Here is a 26651-nt window from a genome sequence, read left to right as displayed (position 1 = left end):
TTTCATTAAACTTTCGGGTAACCCCTGCTGACCGCTTCCGCGTTCCGTGTTTGAATATTGAAAGTTTCTGACGAGCAGCTGTTTCTTCGTTCGGATTATACTTCCCTGTGTTGGTGCAGATTTCAAGGTTCTTTCCACCCATTTACCCAATGGGCAAAGTAAGGAGCATGGAATCGTCGTGGTTCGTCGTTCTCTGAGAGAACAAAGATGTGCTGTCCAATGAATTTAGTTGTTTAAAGGATACGAGTCGACAGATACTGCTTGGGGGTAAATCAGGCGGTCCGTGTGTGCCGTTGATCATCAACGTTTTATAAAACAAGTTGATCGAGTTATTCGTGCAGGACAAACAGGAACACGTCTCAAAACAGACGAGCGTGCTTCCAAAGCGATCGTCGTGTGATCACGTGGACGAAAGGTCAGGCGGACGTGACGTGTCCAAGCTCGATCTCTGCGTCACAAAGGAAAATTCTGGGAAGTGTGCCATTGGTTTCCCGGGAAAAGTGAATGACAGGAGTAAGTGATTTTGATATGTGTTCCACCTGGTCTTTATAAACGTCCACAAGGTGGAGCTGGATACATTTTACAAACTAGGATTTGTGGAATCCAAGATAGAGAGAGAGACTTGGACAAGTTTTTTTTAGTTTTCAACCCCAACAACTCCCCTCAACCAAGGAAATTCTATGTATGTATGAATCGGTCTGAATCATAGAAACAAGCTCAAATGAGCAAAGATCCTCGTCCTCTTAATGATGACGTCATAAAAACGAATATGACGTCATTGTGCTGTATCAGGTTTGTGATAAATTATCTGTGCTAATGCCCGGCTTGATTCCCGCAAACAAAATTCAAACGGCTTGCCTAGTTTCGGAGATAATGGTATTGGCGATTTCCATTAGCGGCGATATTATGACGTCAACTTTTTTTCTAGGAAGAATTTCCAAAATCGGAGATGGTTACTGCCTGCGCATGGGCTTTCTGCATATACATGGCAAGTTTCACGAAGATCCGATGAAAACTCTGGGTTGTGAAACAAAAAATGTCAAAAAATAGGAATGACGTCATAAAAATTGATATGACATCATAATGATGCATCATATGTGCGGTAATTCATCTCTGCTAATGCCCTGTTCGATTCCCGCAACCAGAATTCAAAAAGCTTGCCTAGTTTCCGAGATAATTTTTTTGGTGATTTCCATTAGTGGAGATATTTTGACGTCATAACTTTTTTTTCTTGGAGGAATTTCCAAAATCGGAGATCGTTAGTGTCTGCACAGGGTATTTTTACATATATATGCCAAGTTTCAGGAAGTTTCGATGAAAACTGTAGGCTGTGAAACAAAAAAGTCCACAAGAAGAAGATGAAGAACAACAACATGAGTAAGACTTAGAGATCCTCCACGAGGATCTAAAAAAAAAAAAACACGGCTGAGCCAATCTCCACCAGATCTACAAATGTGCTGGGGGGAGGGGGTACCCAGGGTTAGTTCAAGGGCACAACCCCCACCCACAGTGCAATTCTTTGTAAATGTACAGTGGGGTGCAAAAGTACGAGTCCATCAGGAAATTTATTACTTAAGACGATGTAATGTCACTGTGATATGAAATCAAAAGCACCTTCAAGGGATTTCCAAGAACTCTTAAGAGGGTACAACAACATTTATATTAGGAACTACTAAGGGCACTCTTCAATGTCACCAGATATGCCTCCACCCACATTATTGCATCGTTATGTATACTTGTACCAAGTTTGATTTAAATGTCTTCAGCTATTCTCAAATATCACATTTTTACTTGCCATGACCTTTGACCTCTTGACCCCATAATCTAATCAGTTTATGCATACATCATATATATATCTATATATATATATATATATATATGTATATATATACATACACCAGTGCGTGCCCGTACGTGCGTGGTCATACGTGCGTGGCAATACATGCAAAAAAAAAAAGTTCAAACCGCGTGCCAGAAACAACAACCACACAGGCCGTTCCTTCGCTCTCATGTGCCCGTACGTGCAAAAAAAAAAACAAATAAACAAACAAAAAAAACTTTCAAACCGCGTCCCAGAAACAACAACCACACAGGCCGTTCGTTCGCTCTTGCATGCCCGTACGTGCGTGCCCGTATTTTTCCTTTTCTGCCGGCAATTTTCAGGTTCTTTCATTTAAAAAATCATTTTCTCAGGAACGGTGGCAAGACCGATCGAAACGAAATTTTCACCACAGTATGTATCTTTTTTGATAGCAAACTTAATTGATAATTGTGACGTCATAGCACCATGTCCTGTCATTGCTTTGGTAAACATATGGCCATAACTTGGGAAACACTTTGGAAACAGCTGAAACTGATGAAGAAGAACGATATCAAACCTTGAAAAAGCACATACTCAGGTCCCCAGCATCAATTGGGATGTCATATCAAACAAAGAAGAAGAATTGTGATGTCATAGCAACGTGTCCTGTCATTGGTTTGGTAAATAAATGGCCATAACTTGGGAACCACTTGTCCGATTAATATCAAACCTTGAAAAGGCATTGCTTCAATGAGATCGGACCAACCGTATCATAAATGGCCATAACTTGGGAAATAGCTGAAACGGATGAAGAAGAACGATATCAAACCTTGAAAAGGCATACACTCAGGTCCCCAGCATCAATTGTGACGTCACATCAAACGAAGAAGAAGAAGAATTGTGACATCACTTGTGATACGTGCAAAAAAAAAAAGATTTAAAAAAGAATTGTGATGTTAATCGTGATGTCATAGCACCGTGTCCTTTCATTGGTTGGTAAATAAATGGCCATAACTTGGGAACCACTTGTCCGATTAATATCAAACCTTGAAAAGGCACATACTCAGGTCCCCAGTGTAGTGTATTGGCAGGGAGCGTTGTGGGGGCGTGGTGGAGTGGTTTTGGTCGTCACGTGTTCGCAAGGCATATAGGTGTTCGTGCCGCTAGAGGCGTGTGTGTAGTCTACAGTAGTGTGCATTCGGACGGGCAAGAAACAGAGTTCGACAACCCTCACGACTCTCCGTGCCTCACTGCCCTCCGGACATTACATTGGCGACGAGTCTGTTCGGATCGACGTGTGCAGAGTGCCTGGTTTTCATCGGTATTGACTTGGAGTCTTTGGCCAGAGCAATTGGATTGTCGGGCGCACGGAGCGCCGGGAAAATCAGCGCAGCTCGCGCGGTTCGAGTTCGATCACCTCGCGAGGATCGCAGGGAAGCGCATCGCGAGTTTTGCGCGCCCGCGGCCGCACGCACAGTCTTCGGTGCGGGTCGAGTCCGGCAGCCAGATGTCTTGCCGTCGTCTGCGAGTTCAAGTCGAGTGAACGACGGCCGCGCTCGGAGATCGGAGCAGCGGGTGGGGCGGCCTTGGGAAGATAACAGCCTGGCCCCCGCAAGAGTAACGGGAGGGGTGACGCTGAACAGCGCCGGCATCCCACATGCGAGTCAAACCGGCAATTAGCCGGCTGCAGTACCAGCAATCCCATACAAAACCACGCATCACACTCAGCCATGTTATAAAGCAACAAGAACATCATCTGCGCAGATGCAAACTTCCCTTCACGTACAGCGCGTTCCCCCAGTATAATTCCAACACATGAGAGGGTAGCGAACCGCGGACTGTCCTCGCAGCTGGAGATTAGAAAGACCTCTTTATTCGCAACGATCGTCCGCAAGTTCTTCACATCATATTGATCATATTGGTCATCATATTGATTGATCCCAACCAACCACATTATGCTCACATACGGAGTGTCGGCATTTGATTTAACAACGCGAAGCTGAATGCGAGAATCAAATACACAACAATTAGCAATTTATGAACCACATTGTGCGTACGCCTCTTGGTTGTCACGACGTCGAGGTGACTTGCGTGCCGGTCGTCATCTGAACGTTGACAAGGATACCGTCGATGGTTGCGTTCCGCAAACTTCTTGAACGCGACCGGCTCGCTCCAATCCCCCACTGAAATTGCCTGCACGACACAGGTGTGCACTGTATCATGAGCGCAGCGGACGTGCGAGAGTCCGTCACAGCTGGCCTGGCTCCCGTTGCTCCAGAACCGTATACCGCAGTTGCAGGAAGCAATGAACGGCAACCCATGTTGCATCGTCGTGGCTCCTGCCGCTGGAACCTTGCCCTCGGGTCTCGAGGGAGGCCTGGGTCCAAACGGAGGTACGTGCCCCGAAGGAGGCAGAGGTGCACCTGGAGGTACGAACTCCGAAACAGGAAACTCCTCCTCCTCCTCCCACCGAAACCCCAACCGGCCCGGCATGGGACGTCCAAGGCCACCGGCTGGCGCCATCCAGTCCAGCCTGAGGCTCGCCAACCAGTCCCGGCCCAAAAGGGCGGGGGGCGGGCCCCTCCCCTCGTACCCCGAACAATGAGAGTAGGGCGCTTTGACCTTGGTAGACCACCGAGACGTCTGTCACAGCAAGTGGTGCAATCGCTTCGCCGGTGTACGTGTACATCGAAAAGGTCGTCTTGACCAGGTGAACACCGCGGAGGTCATGAGCGGCCCGTTCGCCCATGACCGACACTGCGGCCCCGGTATCAACTTGAAACACGAACGGTGCCCCATTCACCTCGACCTCCACTGTCATTGGTCTTGTCACCTCCGGACCAATTGAAAACAGGCTCAACATTGGTTGCATTTCCTGCTCCGGGCCGCCGGGATCGCTATGCCTAGGCTGCAGGCCACTCTCCAGGTCGCTGGGGTCGTCCCGCACCTCACTATCCAAGACCTTAATGGCGGCCCCCGCCATTCGACAAACACACTGTAGACGTCCCTGAGTGTTCAGACCGCCGTGCGACTGACTGCGTTGCAACGTTCGGTCACGACCCGCACAGAAGACTGTGCGTGCGGCCGTGGGCGCTTGCTACACCGCGCTGACGTCCGGATCACCTGCTGCGCACTGGCCATCTAGGTTTCGGACATCTCTCAGAGTCTGTGCGACAGCCGACGCCGCTTCTGAGTTGAACTTAATGTCCTCGTCCTTTAGCCGTGGCATTGCAGAAACCATTCCCGAGGCTTGCAAATCAGAAATAAAACGATCTCTGAGCGCGGCCGTCGTTCACTCGACTTGAACTCGCAGGCGACGGCGAGACGTCTGGCTGCCGGACTCGACCCGCACCGAAGAGTGTGCGTGCGGGTGTGCGAAACTCGCGATGCGCTTCCCTGCGATCCTCGCGAAGTGAACGAACTCGAACCGCACGAGCTGCGCTGATTTTCCCGGCGCTCCGTGCGCCCAACAATCCAATTGCTCCGGCCAAAGACTCCAAGTCAATACCGATGAAAACCAGGCACTCTGCACACGTCGATCCGAACAGACTCGTCGCCAATGTAATGTCCGGAGGGCAGTGAGGAACGGAGAGTCGTGAGGGTTGTCAAACTCTGTTTATTGCCCGTCCGAATGCACACTACTGTAGACTACACACACGCCTCTAGCGGCGCGAACACCTATATGCCTTGCGAACACGTGACGACCAAAACCACTCCACCACGCCCCCACAGCGCCGATTTCTGCCATTTTTGGTAGTAAGAGAGGCTGCCTGCACATCGAGTCTGCCTTTTTGGCATTGGGAGAGGCGGCCTGCACATCGAGTCTGCCTTTTTTGGCAGTGGGAGAGGCGGCCTGCACGTCAAGTCGGCGATCGTCTCTTATGAAGAGGTGATCAACAGGTTCAACCTGCGTCTGGCCGCGGAGCATCCGTCCTTACTCATCTCATGGCTCGACACGTTTGTCGATCTGCCTGCGGAGCCCGGCACCTCGATTTGGCCTTGTCTGGGGAACAGGCCAGACCTGGATTTGTATGCTGGACCTTGAGAGACATCAGCTGAAACCCATCGTCGATCTAACGGTCTTGTGCCGTCGACATTGCGTGGGTTCAGAATGCGCTGAGGAGGGCGTGCGCACGCGGTGCCTTGAGAAGAAAGAGTACGGCGCCGCCATCTTGCCACGTGGCGTGTTCGAGCTTGGGCTTGAATCCGTGGACATCGGCTTGTTACGAGCGACATTCGTGCTTTTGACACTTTCCTCTCGTCCATGAAACATCACCAAGTACTCTGTCTTGTCTGCATGCTGTCTGTCTGTCTTGTCTGCACGTTGTTTACGGCATATCTCAGTAAGGACCCCCTCAAAACCTGTAATCCGTAGTTCCCTAGTTTAGAACGGGTTAAAGATTGTTGATAAAACAGTGTCGTGAATGTTTTGCTTGTGTTGTGTTCCCCGATGTTCCCCAATAAATCTGGTTGGTTCGTATGAAGTTGCCGCTATGGATTAATTTGTGTCGCGCCGAGGAACGATCCGTTCGATTGGCATATAAAACCAAAATGGTTACAGACTGGCAGAAAATGCTCGGCATCTGACAAAACCCGTCTGTAACCGGGGTCTATCTCCCCAACTGGTAAGGTCCAGGATTTCGTTGGTATCGCGATTGAAGACGCGTGACCCGAGGTCTGTGCCGAGCCAGCCGGCGTTATAAACCCCGGAGATGGCCGTAGTGGGTTGAGAATCCCTCCGTTGTTAATCGTTAAATATATATATATATATATATATATATATATATATATATATATATATATATATATATATATATGAGCATATATATATATATATATATATATATATGAGTATATATATATATATATATATATATATATATATATATATATATATATATATATATATATATATATATATATATATATATATATATATATATATATATATATATATATATATATATATATATATATATATATATATATATATATATATATATATATATATATATATATATATATATATATATATATATATATATATATATATATATATATATATATATATATATATATATATATATATATATATATATATATATATATATATATATATATATATATATATATATATATATATATATATATATATATATATATATATATATATATATATATGAGAATATATATATATATATATATATATATATATATATATATATATATATATATATATATATATATATATATATATATGAGAATATATATATATATATATATATATATATATATATATATATATATATATATATATATGAGAATATATATATATATATATATATATATATATATATATATATATATATATATATATATATATATGAAAATATATATATATATATATATATATATATATATATATATATATATATATGAGAATATATATATATATATATATATATATATATATATATATATATGCCTGGTGTTGGCGCAGTGGTAGGGCAGCGGCTTGGGATCCAAAAGGTCCTGAGTTCAAGCCCCGTTGGGCCACTGAATTAATACACCAGGGGGTTGACTCAGCCTGTCATCCTTCCGAGGTCGGCAAAATGAGTACCAGTGTACTGGGCCGGTGTATACCCCGGTTAAAATAGGTGTACCAGATCCCTGTGTCGTAAGAGGCGACCAGGGTTGCGCAGGAAGGGCATCCGGCATAAAACATGTGCCAAATCACTGTGCGGATCATACGGATGATCCGCTGTGGCGACCCCTAACGGGAGCAGCCGAAAGAAGAAGAGAAAGATATATATATATATATATATATATATATATATATATATATATATATATATATATATATATATATATATATATATATATATATATATATATATATATATATATATATATTTACTTGGGTGAAGTTTGAGTTGGATCCCTTCAGCCGTTCTTAAGTAATCGCAGTAAGAAAAACCGATCATAGACTCTAACCTTTGAGCTTTGACCTCTCGATGCTGCCATCTAATCAGTTCATCTTTGCATCATCCTGTATGTATACTCAAACAAAGTTTGGTCAAAATCCTATTACCTATTCACAAGTTAGCGTGGTAACATTTTTTACTGAACAGGACTATAATTTTTACCTACTCAAGTCTCAATAACCTGATCTTCATCAGGTGACCCAGCTTTGGTGGGGTACCCAGCGCTGCCTGGAGAAATAAATAAATAAATGAATGAATAAACACTCCGTAGGGGTCCCGGCACATGTTGTGCATTGAAAACGTTGACCTCTTATAAATATTTTCAAGTGCTTGCATGTTTGTTTGTGTTTATATGTTTCTCTCCCACGGCCAAACCGTAGCACCTCGAGGCCCCAAATTTTGGGAGTAGGCACCTCAGAATCTGGGAAAGGCTTTAAACTTCCACATGTTCTCCTTTAAGTTTGCTTTGAGGCCACCAGAGGGCATTACAAAGTGTATATTGGGATGTGTGGTCAGGTGGTGCTGCTGCCAGCCTACAGGCAAACGATAACCACCATGGGCCAATAACTCCATAGATTTTCAATGTCCAACACGCCCAAAAACTCCCACTGGGAAAAGCACACCCAGCTGACAGTGTTTGGTACTCCCCCCTCCCCATCCCCGGGAAGCACCGAGTAGCCCCTCTAGTATACAATACAGTAAACCCTTAAATATCACAGGTTTTCACCAATCGTGGGCAACCTCTTGTGTACCGATTTAGTTATCACGGGTTTAATTTTGACTAATCGTGGTTTTTGAGCTGAGTTCATCTCCCACCATCAGCCTTTTGTTGGTTCTCGTGCACCGTTAATAATGACACTGTCAGCGTAAAGTGAAGGAGAAAAGACGTGATTGTTGCTAACAGTTTGGACTTCACACATATAATTTGACTCTACACATATCTACTAATCTAGCAAAGTACCCGTCTTCAACGGGTAATTCATAAATGAAAGCATATGTCGGTTACTCACAGTTTCTGTGGAGCCAATTTTGTTACGAACGGGTCTCTCCGGTCGTCTACTGCAGCACATTTTTAAAAACAACGTTCCTCGTTTTCTTGTCTGGGGCATGGACGTGCAGCTTTGATCTTGATCCAACTCTTGATGCTGCAACATACAACATTCCGTGTGAGAAAACAGGCGAACTCAGATCTAGTCTGATTATGCTGAACGTCTGACCCTGTGCTTTGTTAATTGTCATGGCAAAGCCAAGGTCGTAAGGGAAATTGTAATCTACGGAACTGGAATGGCAGGTCACTGTCGGATGGTATAAGCGGTATCCTTGGAATTAATGCATGTTTTCCTGCTGCCGGTCCATTAATCAGGATTACTTCAATCACATTTGGGCTCATTCGGTAGACTGTACAGCGGGTGCCATTCATGATATTTGGTGGATCCAATGAACGTAGAACAATAACTGGGCAGCCCACTTTCAGCTTAAGTTTGTGTGGTGGTATCCCTGATATTTCAAAATGGAATTCAGAAATTCAATGGAAATACACGCTAATGTTCAATAAGAGAACTTCCACAGAGACAGAAAAGGTGACGCATCTACTGTACATGGATGATCTAAAAGTCATTGCACCAAACGCTGAAAAATTGGTAGAAGAACTGAAATTAGTGAAAGGGTACCCCGACAACATTCAAATGGAACTTAGCCGATATAAATGTGCCAAGTGCACATTGATATGGAGTAAAGCAACAAAAATGGACAACATAGAAATCGATACAAGACGATACAAGAACAATACAAGATCTAGACAACAAAGCATCATACAAATACCTCGAAGTAGAAGAAGGCCACCAAATATGTCACAATCAAATGTGCAAAACAATTGCCAACAAATACTTATATAAAACGAGGCTGATCCTGAAATCTCGCCCCAAGAAAAAAAAAATTAAAGCCATTAACCAACTAGCAGTACAAGTGTTTCAATAGAGCTGCAGAATAATAAACTGGCTACAAGCGGAAATCAACAAGCTAGATATCAAAACAAGGAAACTCCTCACCATCCACAAAATGTTCTACAAAAATCAGTGTATCCCGAGAATATACCTGTCAAGATGAGGAGGTAGCGGTTTGATGAAACGCAACCAAGTGCACAGAATGACATCTGTAGGATTCACCGAGTATGTGAAAAGTTTAACAGACAACAGAATCCAATTTGTATGCAAACACGAAGACAGCAAGCCAGAGAAAGTATCCCTAAACCACCTCACAAATAATTTCCAAAGACAGCTGCAAATGGAAGATGTCATGCATGAAATCAAAACAGAGCAACGAATACAGCCCCAACTAGAAGGGCACTCATTGGAGCACATATCTCCACCATGCAATGCCTGGTCCACAAGAACATATCGGGCCAAACACATTTTTGAAACATCATGCTATATATCGTTTTTGGCCCAATCTCTCAATGGTGAAGAATCACTTTTAGAATTAAAAAATTCTCCTCTCTGGATCTGTATTCAGATCTTCACCAAAATTGAATAAATTCGTCCTTGTCATCACCCAACCTGTCCCCCAAGTTTCATCCAAATCCGTCCATAATGTTTTGAGATGTGGTGCTATTATATCGTTTTTGGCCCCATCTCTCAGTGGTGAAGAATCACTTTCGAAATTGTCTTAGTCGGATCCGGATTCAGATCACCAAAATCTAACCAGTTCGCCCTTGCCACACACAAACTCTCCACCAAATTTCATCCGAATCCATCCACAATTTTTTGAGATATTCTGTACGCAAACAAACAAACAGACAGAAAGACAGACAAACAGGGGTAAAAAGCATAACCTTCCACCTTCCATGGTGGAGGTAATAATAGCAATAAAGACAAAAGAAAAATATACAGTGAAATATCAACAGATATACAGTGACAAATGGAAGAACAAAAAATTTAAGAAAGGATCCAGGGAAGAATTGGGAAACTATGGACCTGTTAGTTTGACTTCAGTTGTGGGGAAGGTGTTGGAGACATTAATTAAAAACCAGATGAGGAACCATTTAAACAAATACAAACTAATTATAGGTAGTCAGCATGGGTTTACCAAAGGTAGTTCCTGTTTAACAAATCTTTTAGAGTTCTATGAAGCAGTGTCTAATTGGGTGGATGATGGAAAGGCAGTGGACATAGTATATCTGGACTTTAAGAAGGCATTTGATAAGGTACCACATCGGAGGTTGTTACCCAAGGTGAGGGCTTGTGGAGTGGCTGGTCAGGTAGCGAATTGGATTTCAAACTGGCTTCGTGATAGGAAGCAAAGAGTGGCTGTGAGTGGGAGGATGTCTTGCTGTGAGGATATAAGTAGTGGGGTACCTCAGGGATCAGTACCCGGACCATTACTATTCATTGTTTACATCAATGATTTGGATAATGGGGTAAAGAGTAAGCTTTCCAAATTTGCAGATGACACAAAGCTTGAAGGTGAGGTGGATAGCAGAGGAGGTAGTGATCAGATTCAGGAAAGTATTGATACTTGCATAGATTTCTGATTGGAATTTATCCTGAGCAAGTGTAAGGTGTTGGGGATGGGCAACAATGAAATAGAGATTACAGGATGCGAGGGGTAATTTTGGAGCGTGTCACACAGGAGAAAGATCTGGAGGTGGTAATAGATACGGAAGGTAAGTAGCCAGCACAGTGCCAGGCAGCTGTAGGTAAAGCAAATAGGGTTTTAGGTTGTATTCGGAGGGGGATCATTTATAAATCAAAAGAGGTGGTGTTAACATTGTACAGGAATTTAGTGAGGACACATCTAGAATATTGTTTGCAGTTTTGGTCACCACAACTCAGGAAGGACATAGATGCCACAGAGAGGGTTCAGTGCAGGGCTACCAGATTGATTCCGGGCCTAGCTAACCTAGACTCAGCTTTGAGGAGCGACTGAAGGAGACGGCTTTATTCACGAGAAAGGAGGCGGTTACGAGGAGATATGATAGAGATGTTTAAGATAATGAAAGGTAAAGATAAAATAAGTGAATTTGAATTATTCAACAGAGTAGACAGTGATAGGACCAGGGGCCATAGCCTGAGAATAAAGAAGAGGAGAGTTAAAATGGTAGTAAAGCAGGGAGCTTTTACACAGAGTCATTAATGCATGGAATGGCCTCCCTTGAAAGATCGTGGCAGCAGAAAAAGTGGATAAGTTTAAATTAGAATAAGATACGTACCTGGAAATTATGGAGATAGTGGGGTATATGGATGTTGATAAGACTTTTAGGGAGTTTGATCATTGATGGGTGATTGTGTGCATGTGTACGGAGTGCTGTTGGTGGGGGTCTTGTCAAGGGGAATTGTGTGGTTGATGCTGTGTGTTTTTAACCAAGCCCATGCCCCCACCCCTGAGGGGAAGAAAAAAGAAAAAAAAATACAAAAACTACAGAATATATATATATATATATATATATATATATATATATATATATATATATATATATATATATATATATATCAAAAAAACCCCAAAACAAACAAACCCAAAAAATTATTTCATTAATTAATTTTTTTGGCATTTTCTTCCTTGGATCTTGTGTTGATAAATTAGTATGGTGTTCGTGCAGGCTTGATGGGCTGAATGGCCTCCACCTGTGTTAGATTTCCTTGTAACGACAAAAGAGCAGGAAGATAGAAAACAGAGTTGGACAGATTGGGCATAGACAAAGAAGGCTCACTGGAGTGGTTAAGAAGAGGTCAGCTCAACGAGGAAGGAGAATGAATCCTTATAAATCCCAAGACCACGGATACTGTACAAATGGCTTAAAGAAAGTGGCAGGACTGAGTCAATCAGATAAGTGTAGGTTCTGCAAGCTGGAAACAGAAAGCATGAGCCACCTCCTATCCATCCATTGGGTCCATACTCTGTGCAGAGCGTTGGTGCTGCCTCAGCAGTCCCCTTGGCTATTGGACACAATCCTGGACGGGTCGCCACTCCGACACAGGATACCAGCAAGCCAGCACTCATTTTGCCAACCTTCAGAAGGATGACAGGCAGTCAATCCCACCTGATATTAATTCAACAGCCAAGTGGGATTTGAACTCTGTATATGAGGATCCCAAGCCCTCTACCCTAACCATTAAGCCAACACCAGGCATACCTCCATTCGGAATGCAAAAAAAAACTCATGTCAGAACAACTGTACACAGAAAGGCACAACAGGAACAGGAGGAGGAGATTGGGACCATACTCTGTAGGGAGTGTTGGTGCTGCTTAAGCAGTCTCCTTGGCTATTGGGCACAATCCTGGACGGGTCACCACTCCGACACAGTGTACCAGCATGCTGCAGCTTATTTTGCCGATCTCAGAAGGATGACGGGTCGAGTTAACCCCACTTGGTATTAATTCAACAGCTGAGTGGGATTTCAACTTCAGACCCTAGGATCCAAAGCTCGCCACCCTAACCATTAAGCCAACACCAGGCATTAGTATAATATGGCTGGTACTAATAGGGCATCAGATGAACACATTTTGCATTTATAGTCGAGATTTGATCACATTTGCCATGCACCATTTTTCTTTACTTTAACTTTTGTTCTTTATTCATGAACATTTTTATCCACCTGGATGCTTTTATTTTAACCCACCCCATTCCTTTAGGATAAACATGGCTGCACTTAAAAGCCTCGGCTACATGAACTGGTGCAAGGGTGGCTTTTGCTTGCAGAAGCTGCGCCAGGGACTTCTACCTTTGGTGGAGAAAGAGATGTTGACATTCCATAAAAGTATCACGACTCAGCTTGGCAAAGCCCACAACAAGCATGTCTGCATGCCGACTCCCAAGGGTGTATGAGACACGCGTGATTCCTATTCCGATTTTTTATTTATTAATTTATTTTATGCTTTAAGCCAATGCTGAGAAACCAATAATTCTATGTCTTTGGAGAAAATTTTAACCATAGACGGATCGACTTGACATGAGTTTGCATTAATTTACTTTACTATTTTTCAATGGAGATTTTGAAGTAACTTAGTTCGACATCAAATAGAATCCTTCAAAACATTTTTGTTGAAAAGACAATAACTTTGCAATGAGTCATGACATCAGTGATCGAGTAATTGCTGTAACGTTCTTCTTTCCATTTCTGTTATTTAGCAAGTTGCAGCCTGTTCGACTTGTGATGCGTGGAAAAATGTGATAATACAAAATCACCAGAACCCCAAAATCATCCATTGGAATAACAGCAGGCTTTCTTTGTTGACTGAAAATCCCTGGGAGGTTGCAAAGGTAATAAACAACATGTTGTAAGAGCTTCAACATTGCAGTTTGAATCGGAGTTCCAAATCACTGTCATATTTATGTTGTTTAATTTAAGATTTTTCAATGTGTGTTTTTCAATTATACCATCCATTGGATAAACAAACAGATGTACTGAATATTCCTTTAACTACAGCATTGTTGGTAATTTAGCTGTACTTGTTCTGATAATGTTTATGGAGATAAAAACAAGTTGCCTACATCCAAACAATTTAGGACAACCTTTAGTCAGTGAATGTATTCTGTTGTTTGTTGGAGGAGTTCATCCTCCTCATGCTGTTAGGCGAATAAGGCTGCCGGCGCAGTTTCATTGTCTGGGCCCATGGGGTTATTATGATCCTGGATGAGCGACCACTCCGACTCAGGATGTGCCTGTTAGCATCTCATTAATATGTATGACTAAGGTTTCATTGGCCTTGAAATTAGTGAAACGCGACTCCAACGGAATTCAAATGGAATTTGGTGCCAAGTGCACAACCGTGCAAAGTAAACCAACAAAAACAGACAACATAAAAATCGAGCTAAATACAACAATACAGGAGCTGGACAACCAAACATCATACAAACACATCGGAGTAGAAGAGGGCTACCAAATATGTCACAAACAAATGTGCAAATCAATACCTACATAGACTGAAGATATGATCCTGAAAACATATCCCACCTCAAGAAACAAAATCAAGGCCACAATCCAACTTGCAGAACCAGTATTCCAATACAGCTGCAGAATTAAAAAAGAAGAGAAAAAAAAAGCAATTGCATGGCCTACAAGTGGATATCAATAAACTTGATATCAAAACAATGAAACTCACTAACCACAAAATGTTCCACAAAAATCTGTGCATCCTGAGAATGTACCTGCCGAGACGAGGAGGAAGCGGCCTGATGGAACCCAACCAAGTGCACAGAATGATATGCCCCACAAACGTAGGATTGGCTGAGCATGTGAAAAGTTCTCGACTACCAAATCCAATTTGGATGCAAACACGAAGACAGCAAGTCAGAACAGGTATCTATAGCCCACCTAGCAAAAAAATTAACATGCAGATAGAAGATGTCACACATGAAACCGAAACAGCAACGAATAAAGCCCCAATGACTGCAAAAGACAAACAGAAAAATATCAATCTAAATATCAACAGATGTATTCTAACAACTGCAAGAACGATAAAAGAGCAGGAAGATATAAAAATAGGGGCAATACCCTGGGTGCTCACCTGGTAGAATAATGATACTGAGGAAGTCAACGTGTGACGGAATCAGAAAAATGTACCAATGAACCAATGTTTTTGAAAATACCCATTTTAGGGCGCAATCCCCCTGTAAAATCCCCCTGGAGCCGAATATATATTTTTGATGTCGTGAACTAACTTTGGTACATCACGGGTGATGAAGGTTGTGGTCAAGTTTCATCGAAATTGTGTGTGTGGTTTCCATGAAGAAAGCAAATAAATATTTTGGAGGGCAACCACCTCATAGAACCCCTGAGACCCTGATTATTTTTATTTTTTTTAATTCCAAGAACAAACTTTGGTACATACAGGGTGGTGAAGTTTGTGGTAAAGTTTCATCGAAATCGTGTGTATAGTTTCGGAGAAGTTGCAAGTATTTGTGAACGGAGTGACGGACGGATGACGTGCCATCCCACAAGCTCCCCGGAATGACGGTCTCAGTGAGCTTCCAAAAAAAAAATAAAAAATAGAGGACACATTGGGCACAGACACAGACACAGAAAGGTCATTGGAGTAGCTAAGAAGAGGTCCACTCAAATGGGATGATGAAGAACAAATTATAACTGGAATATAACTAGAACAGTACTCGGTAGAATACATATCTATGCAAGGCTAAACAGTTTATATTTTACATCCCACTGATTGGCTGGATCTGCATCCGAACCATTCATCCTTGTCATACACCAAAATCGAATCACCTTGTTCTTGTCACCGACCCGACTTGTCCACCAATTTTTGTCATAATCTGTCCACAACTTTTTGAAATATCGTGCCATATATCATTTTTGACAGTATCCCTCAAGTGTGAAGAATCACTTCAAAAATTCTCGGATCAGAATCCGGATCCAGATCTTCACTAAAGTTAGCACTCATCCAACATGTCCACCAAGGTTCGTCCGAATCCGTCCATAACTTTTTGAGACATCTTGCTCACAGACAGACACACACAGAGATGGGTGAAAACATAACCTCTGTACACATTTGGTGGCAGAGGTAATAAATGCCCAATGGGACACTGTACTAAAAATGCTTTAATCTCTCTATCGAGTGCAGCCTGTGGCTGCTGGTTGCATCATTGGTTGGGACGTGGCAATGCCGCTGATGCAGTGTCCCCCTTACCAGTACACTGGTGCTCATTTTGCCAACCTCGGAAGGATGACAGGCTGAGTCAACCTCCTGGTGTATGTTAATTCAGTGGCCAACGGGGCTTGAACTCAGGACCCTAGGATTCCAAGCCGCCACCCAAACCACGAAGCCAACACCAGGCTTAAAGGCTTTAATGAAATGGCAGAACTGGGTCAATTGGACAAGTGTGGGTTTTGCAAGGTAGAAACAGAAAGCACGAGTCATCTCCTCTCGGAATATACAAAACTCATGTCAGAACAGCTGTACACAACAAAGTATGGAGAGTAATCCATTGTCACATCTGCAAAAATTGAATATCCCAGTTCCAGAAAACTCCAGGAAAGATGAACCAAAAGGATAATTGAAAACGAGGAAGTAACACTCGTATAGTATATGGCCTGATGATCCAATCGAGCGTGAACATAGAAAACAAAGTTTATGTCAGGTCAGTCTTTTGGGACTGCCCTGGTAACATGTATCCGATTGCTACCTGCCACATGGTCGGGTTGGCGTCGACAAAACCGACAGCCCTCACTTGTTTAAGGCCCAGTCACACCTTGACGTTTTAGCCAGGAATGGCAACGTATAAAAACGCACGTAAAACGTTGGCGTACGCTGAAGTTTTGAGGTTTTTTTTTAAGTTTTGGTCGTATTCATAACGTGTTGGTCGTATTCATAACGTATTAGTAACGGGCACAGAACGTTTCGTTGTGTTAAAGATAACTTATACCAACGAATGCTTAGCCTGTTGTCGGCGTTCACAAACTATGACCAACAATAGTTTTACTTAATCATAGTGCGCTGCACGTATCGCTGACGAACTCGTGGCGTTCTGTGTTAAAAACCTGCCGCTCGCCGATTTAAATCATAAACCGCCTGAAAATTGGAAGTGTCAACATCGCAGTCACACCTTGACGATTTAGCCAGCATATGCTGACCAATGAAAAATGTGTCTAAAACGCTGGGACACGTCGAATACGGTATGGGTAAGTTGTGTATACGTTAGGAGCACGATGAAAAACAATGAAGTACGCTGTCATATTACGTGGTACGGCTCGTACGTCGTGAAATTTCAAGCATGCTGAAAATTTTACGACGTACTCGACGTATGGCTCACAAGTTCCGCCTACGCTGGTGTAAGTTCTCGGCACGCTCCGCAATCGTTTACACGCGTCGGCCACACGTTACTTGAAAGTTACTCATGAGTTGAAACACGTCGAGGTAATGTTTAGCATACCCGAAACTTAATTTTTAACCTACGGCTAACGTGCTTTGAACATGTTAGTAGCGTGCTTTGAACCTATGTGTAACGTATCTCAAACGCACATTGGCGTATGCAGACAAATTTGATTGACGTCTTCCGGACGACCACACAACTTACTGAACGTGTTTGTAACTTACAGCTACCCTATAATGGCGTATTGGCAGCGTTTAGGGGAATTGGTATATGCAAATGGGCTTCACAAGAGGAAACCGTCAGTGTTCCTGATTCCATGTTGAGTAGATGTCAATGTCACTGGCAGTGGCAGTAGCAGCAGTAGTAGTTGTAGTAGTAGTAGTAGTAGTGGTTCGAGAGAATTTAGTGATACCTACGTTAGTAGTAGTAGTAGTACTAGTAGCAGTAGTAATAGTTCGAGAGAATTTAGTGATGTCGATGGTAGTCGTAGTAGTTGTAGTAGTGGTAGCAGTTCGAGAGAATTTAGTCATGTCGATGTTGGTAGTAGCCGTCGTAGTAGTAGTAGTTCGAGAGAATTTAATGATGTCGATGTTATTAGTAGTAGTAGTAGTAGTAGTAGTTCGAGAGAATTTAGTGATACCTACGTTAGTAGTAGTAGTAGTAGTAGTACTAGTAGCAGTAGTAATAGTTCGAGAGAATTTAGTGATGTCGATGGTAGTAGTAGTAGTAGTAGTGGTCGCAGTTCGAGAGAATTTAGTCATGTCGATGTTGGTAGTAGCCGTCGTAGTAGTAGTAGTTCGAGAGAATTTAATGATGTCGATGTTATTAGTAGTAGTAGTAGTAGTAGTAGTCGTAGTTCGAGAGAATTTAGTGATGTCGATGTTGGTAGTAGTAGTGGTAGTAGTAGTAGTAGTAGTAGTAGTAGTAGTAGTAGTAGTAGTAGTAGTAGTAGTAGTAGTAGTACTTTCAAGTAACGTGTTGCAAAGTGTGAACAACGTTCGTGTAGCGTGCTTACAAAACGTGACTCATAGGTTAGAAATAAGTTTCGGGTCCGCTAAACATTACCTCCACGTGTTCCGACTTATGAGTAACTTACAAGTAACGTGTTTCAACGTGTGTCAACGATCGCATAACGTGCCTACAACTTATGGCCAGCGTAGCGCAACGTGCGAGTCAAACGCCGGCAGACGTCGTAAAATTTCCAGCATGAAAAAATTTGAGGAAAGCCCAAAAGTTCAACGTTTAAAGCCAGTGTACTACCACTTATGGCAGTGTTTTTCAGCGTGGTCTTAACATATACAAAACGTAACCATAACGTATTGGACGTGTACCAGCGTTTTACACAATTTTTTGCAAAAATCGGCGTAAGCTGGCTAAAACTTCAAGGTGTGACTGGGCCTTTACCGGTGGGGAGGGTGGCTATTACACCCTGCCAGGACTAAAAACAACACCTAAAAAAAAAGGGCAGATGAGTTCTCTTTGGGAGCTAACGGCCATCCAGTAAGGATGTGGAGTCTCCTAAAAAACACCCTTCCCCATTGGACCGGTTTGTGGCATCTCTCGTAGCCGAGGAGGGCAGTGGAACCCTTGATGTGAGGCGGATGAACTGGTATTATCCAACTGCAACCATCAAAAGGTAGATTAACTCATAATTACCCAACGGCAACCACAAAAGTACACCCATGGGGAAGAGGGTGGGTATGCCGTGTCGCTGAAGCTGGAAGACATGTTCCTCGCCTGGTGAATGACACTGAAGTCCATTTCTTCCCAACCACTTTTATACTGTAATGAGTTCCAACAACATGAAGACAGTGTTTCGACAGCGCCGCTTGCAGATACTTCCTACAAATGTTTGAGGTCTTTGGACAAATATTGGAGTGCTTGCTCATATCGCCAAGCAAAGTAAAGCCGGCATTATTGATGCTGCTCAGTCACTGTTAAATTATACTGTGATTGATTTTTATGTGTCACACTGGATAACAGGAGCCACCTATAAGACTAGATTGCAGTGATGGTTAAGGTGGAATTACTATTTGGTTTTGCAATACGCTTCAGTTCAACATCATCAGAACCTGGAACCTCTTGACCTGGAAGTCATCTGGTGCACTGTGAAGACACACGCGGGGTGCCTCCTGATCGGCGCTCTGTATTGCCCTGGCTCCATGTTGGTAGCTCACTGTCGTCTTATTGATTGATTACTTGTCTGTTAACCTGGATTCCGTCACCCCCAACTATTAGTTCAGATCATGCGATAATTATAGGTGATTTCAATGTACATCATCAGGAGTGGTTAGACACTGTCAGAGCTGGAATTACATGCTACAACCTTTGTCCGACGCATGGTTTGGACCAACTGGTAAAAGAGTCTACCCGTGGTGATGATTTACTGGACTTGATCATTGTTGACTCTACTGCCTATTACACCACAAGCATGAAGGCCAACATTGTAGCATCTGACCATAGATCAGTGGAGATAATCTTCAAAAAGCCAACAGTCTTGGATAAACCATACCAATGTTGATTATGGGATTGAAAAAAAGCAAGCTGGGAACCTCTCAGGCAGCATCTGCAGAGCAGGGCATGGGATGAAGCCCTAAGCACTGGGGATCGTGACAAAGCTTGCAACAACTTTGAGACAATCATCAAGTCAAGTATGGAGAAATTAATTCCTCATCAAGACGTCACTGTTCTACCATTTGATATTCCATGGTTTGCCGAAAGACTGAAAAAGCTGTCTGTCTGGCATATCACAATTGGAGCAATAGTACCTGTGCTGTTTCCCATGCCGCTGTGATTGGGGCAAGGCAGAGCTCTCAGAAAGTAGAGAATGAGGCTAAAAGACAACACTTTCAGAGGACAAAAGATCATCTGACTGCTGGAGTAACCAAACCCCGTGATTGGTAGTGGGCCGTGAAGACGATACAAGGGAAAGGACATCATTGTAGTGTTCCAGCTTTGCAGAAAGATAGTCAGACATTCACCACCTCTCAGAAGAAAGCAGATATCTTCTGCGATCATTTTGCATTAAAGTATACAATTGATTGTGCTGAAAACGACCCTCATGATCTCACAGTGCACACCAACACTCATCTGAACACTGTGAAGTTCTGGCCTCATGCCATTTGACAGATCTTGCAGAAACTAGACGTAAATAAGGCATCCGAACCTGATGGAAGTTATCAAAGTGTGTGTCAGTCTTCTTGCCACATCTCTTGCCAAACAGTTCCGTCTCTGCTTTGGCCGTGACCACTTCCCTTCCTCTTGGAAGATAGCCAATGTCGTGCCAGTGCAAAAGAAGAACTCACGCTCTCTCCCAGATAATTACAGGCCCATCAGTCTTCTATGCTGCATTGGCAAAGTTATGGAGAGAGTTATCAACACTGCACTGAGAAAACATCTCTTTGGAAATGACCTCATCAGTGACAATCGGTTTGGCTTCCGTCCTGGTCATTCGCCCCCGGACTTGCTCACATACCTGAGACATGAGTGGATGTCTTTGTCAGTACAATTGTGGATCTTGAGATCAAAGCTGCATTTGATAGAGTATAGCACAATGCATTGCTGGCCAAGCTGGATGCTAATGGAGTCGGAGGGCAGCTGTTACAGTGGTTATCCAGCCACTTGATGGGCAGACGTATCCAGATAGTGATGAATGGGCAAACATCAAATTTAACTCCAATAGATGCATCTGCACCCCAAGGATCGATAATTATTGCACCCACCTTGTCAGCTCACCTGGAACGTCGTTCCAGGGAGCTTATCGGACGGGGCATCGTCCGTCCGCAATTACTTGCAAATTCTTCTCTGAAACTACCCACACGATTTTGATGAAATGTTACCACAACCTTCATCACCCTGTATGTACTAAAGTTTGTTCATGACATTAAAAAATTCGGTGTCTAAGGGGGTCTACGGAGGAGTCCTTTTTTGGGGGGGGTTGCCCCTCCTAAAGAGGTATTTGCTTTCTTCTCAGAAACTACCCACACAATTTCGAGGAAACTTGACCACAGACTTTGCTTTGACGGTTCCGTGAGCTTCGGCTTCTGCTTGGCTCGAGAGAGCTTTTTGCTTCAAGCTGCCCTGTTTGGAAGAGAGTTAAGCCAATCGCTCGGCTCGAGCTGCGAGTGGTGGCTTCTTCTTCTTGGTTCGTGGAGCTCTTTGTTCTCCATTTTGGTTCCCGGCTTGGTGCGACTCATCGACCTCTTCGTGGAGGTGGTTCCTCGGGGAAGCGACGCATCGACGGGAAGGTTCGGTGCCTCGTCTCACCAGCACGTGTTGAGAAGCGTGGGAGGTGGTTCCTCGGGGAAGCGACACATCGACGGGAAGGATCGGCGCCTCGTCTCACCAGCACGTGTTGAGAAGCGTGGGAGGTGGTTCCTTGGGGAAGCAACGCATTGACGGGAAGGATCGGCGCCTAGTCTCACCAGCACTTGTTGAGAAGCGCGGGAGGATTCGCGGGAGCCCGGGAAGGATCGCGGCTCGGCGATTGGATCCAGCTCGCTCTCGCTGGAGCCCGGGTCCGAACAACTTGAAGACCACATGAGGTGGAGAGGTTCGAGATAGGCTCTGGGTTTCAGCTCACCTGTCCTCCGAGCTGGAGCCCGTTATTAAAGGCCTCTGCCACCATTTATTGGGTGTGTGTGCGTGTGCGTACATGTGTCCGTGGGCCCGTCTAATAAGTAGGAACTGCTGTTAAGTGCAAGTGACCGTACATAATAAGTAGACGGTTGTAGTTCTTTTGTCGTGCTTTTGTTGTTTGAATAATTGCATACGTGATTTGCCTTGTTTAATTGCATACGTGCTTTATTATAATAAATGTCCTTGTGTGAATGTAAACCTGTTCGTTGCGTCCATTCCCTCATTGAACTGCCCCATCTTGCACTCGGAATATAGTTGGTTTTTAAATAACCGATAAATAGAATCGGTTCCGGCGAGGTCTGACGATAATACCTGCTTCGTTATCCCAGAACGGAAAGGACCGCTAAAGCGATTAGTGTCCAAGCAGGCCTTCGCCGAGGTACGGTCCCTCGGTAGGTGACCCGCGCGGGTACTTAGGTATATCGATATATTCGGCGATTGACCCTATTTCGCGCTGGTAGAATACGGACTGGGCTGTGGTGGGATTAAAAAACCCACCCGTGACTGGTTTCTGGCGTTGTTCCAGAAAGTCACGACTGGATTGTCCGTTCGGTGGGCGAAGCGACCGCTATTGGTTAGACGCGGTCGTTCGCACGCCGACGGGCGGGAAATCTACAACAATATCTTTATGATGCATGAAGGTGCGTTTACATGATTGTTTTGGCAAACTTCTCTCTTAACGTTTGACACTGTTGGAGTTGGGGGATGGGGGTGGAGGGGTGGGGGGGTGGTGATATGCCTGTATATTTGTTACAACCCATTTCACATTTCATATTTATATCCTTTCAGTTGTTTCCTTCTTTTGATTTGCTTTTCAGATGTTTATGCCACCAGGACAAAAATTCAAATTTGAGGCATCAGAAAATGATGTATCATCAATTTTAAACCTCCTTGCAAACTGCAAACACTTTAAAAAGACCATGAATCGGCAGAACATCCTCGCGGTAAGTTTTAAAACTTTGTTTCTCTGAAAAATTATATTTTTGGAGAAAGTGGGGGTGGGGTGGGGTGGGAGTGGAGCGAAGGTAGGTGAGGATGGGAAGAAGGGAAGGAAGTTGGAAGGAGATCACCTTGACAAAGGTGATCGAAAGAATCAAAATCAAATGTCGAAGAGAGTCGAAAGAATCAAATGGAAGATATTATTGCAGGCATTACTCTGGAGTAAAGGACGATTACCCAAAAGAGAGTGTGCAAGGATAACTTGGATTTTCACAAGTTTTATGAAAATACCTCTTATCTCTTAAATGGCAAGTCACAAAATGTCAGTTTTTCCTTTCTTTAAAAAAAAGAAAAAAATTGGATGCATGATCGAGGCTCATGGAAGACCTAGAGCAGAATGGAAGAGAGCAAAATGTAAAGGAGGAAACGCCAACGGCAGAGTAGAAGTGAGAGCGATATCAAGGGAAAAGGGGGGAAAAAGGACACATTGGGGTGAACAAACAGCACACAAGTTGAATGAAACGCAGCAAGAAGAGGAAGGGGAAGGGGAAAGTGGAGATGAAACAGAAAAGGAACACAGCAACTGACAAACGAAAAGAGGTGAGGGAGAGGGGGAGGTGGGGTGTGGGCAGGGGGGATCACAAGAACGTGCAAAAAGGGTGTTCTGGAGAATGGAGTCATTTGGGGGTAGAAGAAATCACGAGTATGGATGTGAGATGACCTTAGGTAATGGTGAACAGCTGTCTTTAAGTCCTGGAGGGAAGAATGTTCCCAACAGGGCCCAAACAGTGGTAATATATGACTGTCCGACTCTGTGGGCGAGGATGTATCTGTCTTTTTGATTTAATGATCAGCTTTGGCTGTTGAACTTTATACTTTGCCCTTACGGCTGATGTACATGTCCTTTGCTTAGTTATAGTGTTATTTTTTTCAAACCTTTCCGTAAAAAGCTCTTCTTTCAATAGAGGTTCTCAAACGGTTATGGTATGACGATGCATTCTGGCCCTGGGAACTTGAACGTACTGTATGTGTATTTGTATGATCATGAGCCTTGGACTGCGGGGCCAAGGTGCATTTGAAATAGTTTGACAAGCTTTATTTGACTCTGTACTTTGGTCTCTTGGCTGAAGTACCATGCTTTGCTTCTGTTTGATTTTTCCATTTTTAGATTAAACAAAGGCATCACAACAAAGATGACGCCCAGAGCCAGAAACATGTCTGGATTTATTATTTCCCCCGAATTTGGCCAAACTTCTGAAGCCATGTAGGCTAACTGATGCTGCGGTTAGGCCTAGGTCACATTTGCCACGGCGGCCGTGGGGTCTCCAAAATCTACGGCCACTAGCAATTATACGGCGGCCGCAGTATTTCCACGGTCACACAATGTAGCAGTCACATATGTTTTTATTTTTCGGGGAGCTGCACGGCGTATTTAGAAATCGTGGAGACTGAAAACGTGGGGGTGCTGTACGGTCTTTGATTTGATGTCGCACGGTGACCTTAGGGCGTTCCTGAGGCGGCCATAGAACTTTGAAGGCAGACGCAAGGTGCCCGCAAGGAGACCGCAGGGGGACCGTAGGGGGGCCCAAAGGCGAACGTGCGGCCAGACGGACGGTAACGAGTGGGTATATAATATACCAGTTCCTTTTTTTACTAAAATAAAATATACCAGTATATACAACTGAATATACAATAACTATAATATACCGTGGTGCCCCCAGAATCCGAATGCCCCATTGTTTGAACAAATTGGAATCCGAACAATTTTTTCGAGAAAATTTTGCCCTAAAAACCTAATACATTTTTAAAAAAACCGAACACAACGTGGCGTTCATGTTTGTTCACGTGTCTCCCCCACCTGTTCGAGCCGCATCTTCGCGCTTTGTTCATTCAGTTTGTCGGTGGAAGTCCTCGTGAAAGCCTCTCTCGTGTGTCGATCGATACTTTAGGCCTCAGTCACATTTGCTCGACGGCGAGGATACGGCGGCCGTACGCCCTCTGAATTGACAGAAACGTGCGGCGGCCACAGAGAAACTGAGGTGGCCTCAGGGAGGCCTACGCCGTTTGGCTATATTTTACAGGTCATAAGGTCACCCTGGAATTATAACTCGGACATAACTTTTTTCATTTCTTCGTTCGCCGTAGAAATTCGACAAGCCGAAACAAAAGAACTGGTAAAAATTAAAAATATATATTAACCCCTTCGTTACCGTCCGTCTGGCCGCATGTTCGGCTTTGGGTCCCCCTGCGGTCGCCTTGCAGGAACCTTGCGGGAACCTTGCGTCTGCCTTCAAATTTCTATGGCCGCCGCAGGAAAGCTCTAAGGTCTCCGTGCGACATCAAATCAAAGACCGTACGGCACACCCACGTTTTCGGTCTCCACAATTTATAAATACGCCGTGCGGCTACCCGAAAAATAACAAGGACAAATGTGTCCAAGAGCAGCGTCCAAAACCTAAAGGTTTTGTCAGCTAAAAAAAAAAAACACAACAACAACAACAACAACAACAACAACTTCCGATATTTTGTCACGTGCCTTCATTAAGCCAATAGCGAAACCCGTTATAATGTACTTACATATTTACGATATATCGTGTATTTATGAAATATATCATGTATTTACGAAATTACAATATGATAAATGGAATAATGTTTAAATAGTAACGTCAACTTTTCGAAACTTTAAAGCAAATGTCCGAATATATTTAAAAGTTCATGATAGACGCTCTCAAAAGGCACCGTCTATGTGAGGATGTGTAAATGTGCTCAGTAATTAAAGCGATCCGGATCTTGTACATACAAGAGCCGAGTCCGAGAGATTAAGGTTTTGTCTTCAGAAGAAGAAGAAGAAGAAGAAGAAGAAGAAGAAGAAGAAGAAGAAGAAGAATCGTAACAACGCCGAGCTCTCCATGAGCAGCGTTCGCTATGCGAGACGCTGCAAAAAACATATGTGACTGCTACACAGGCCCGTAGCCAGGGCTCAGTATTAAGGGGGGCATATGAACTGGATGGGGGGGGGGGAATTTATTTCAGTATTAAGGGGGGCAATTATTATATTTAATATTTTTGATAACCCCGTATACTATTGTATTCATGCAGCATTGACACATCTATACTGAGGTTGCCATCGCATACTAACCAAATTGATCTCAGCTAGATTTAATATGTTCCGATGTTTTTGGCCTAAAATTATTCGAATGCAGGAGAGCCGCAACAAACTGGCACATTCACAATGCAAATATTCAATGATTAGACAATTGGCACCAATTCAGGTGAACTTATACAAGGTGTTGTCAAGAATTGGCATTAGAAAATTAATATACCAGAGATACAATGACTAAACGGGGGAGGTTGGCACCGGAATCAGTGCACTTTGAAATAATATACAGTCGGCTATGACCTGCGATCATCACGTTAAACTATCAACAGCAAATACGACCAGCCTGAAGATACCACAAGGTCCGCA

General features: G+C 43.5%; 1 long non-coding RNA gene across 1 annotated transcript; it reads left to right on the top strand.

The window, feature by feature from the left end:
* On the top strand, positions 1 to 23215 carry LOC147030514 (uncharacterized). Its single transcript, XR_015056426.1, has 4 exons — positions 1 to 158; positions 13417 to 13603; positions 13913 to 14044; positions 23065 to 23215. It is a non-coding gene; the product is annotated as an uncharacterized LOC147030514 (long non-coding RNA).
* Positions 23216 to 26651: the final 3436 nt, after the last annotated feature.

This window comes from Eptatretus burgeri, chromosome 3 (genome assembly GCF_056783735.1).
Source record: "Eptatretus burgeri isolate ZD-2024b chromosome 3, Ebu_testis_v1, whole genome shotgun sequence".
NCBI lineage: Eukaryota > Metazoa > Chordata > Myxini > Myxiniformes > Myxinidae > Eptatretus > Eptatretus burgeri.
The sequence above is the reverse complement of the archived record's forward strand: the minus strand, read 5'-3'. Positions and strand labels throughout refer to the sequence as shown.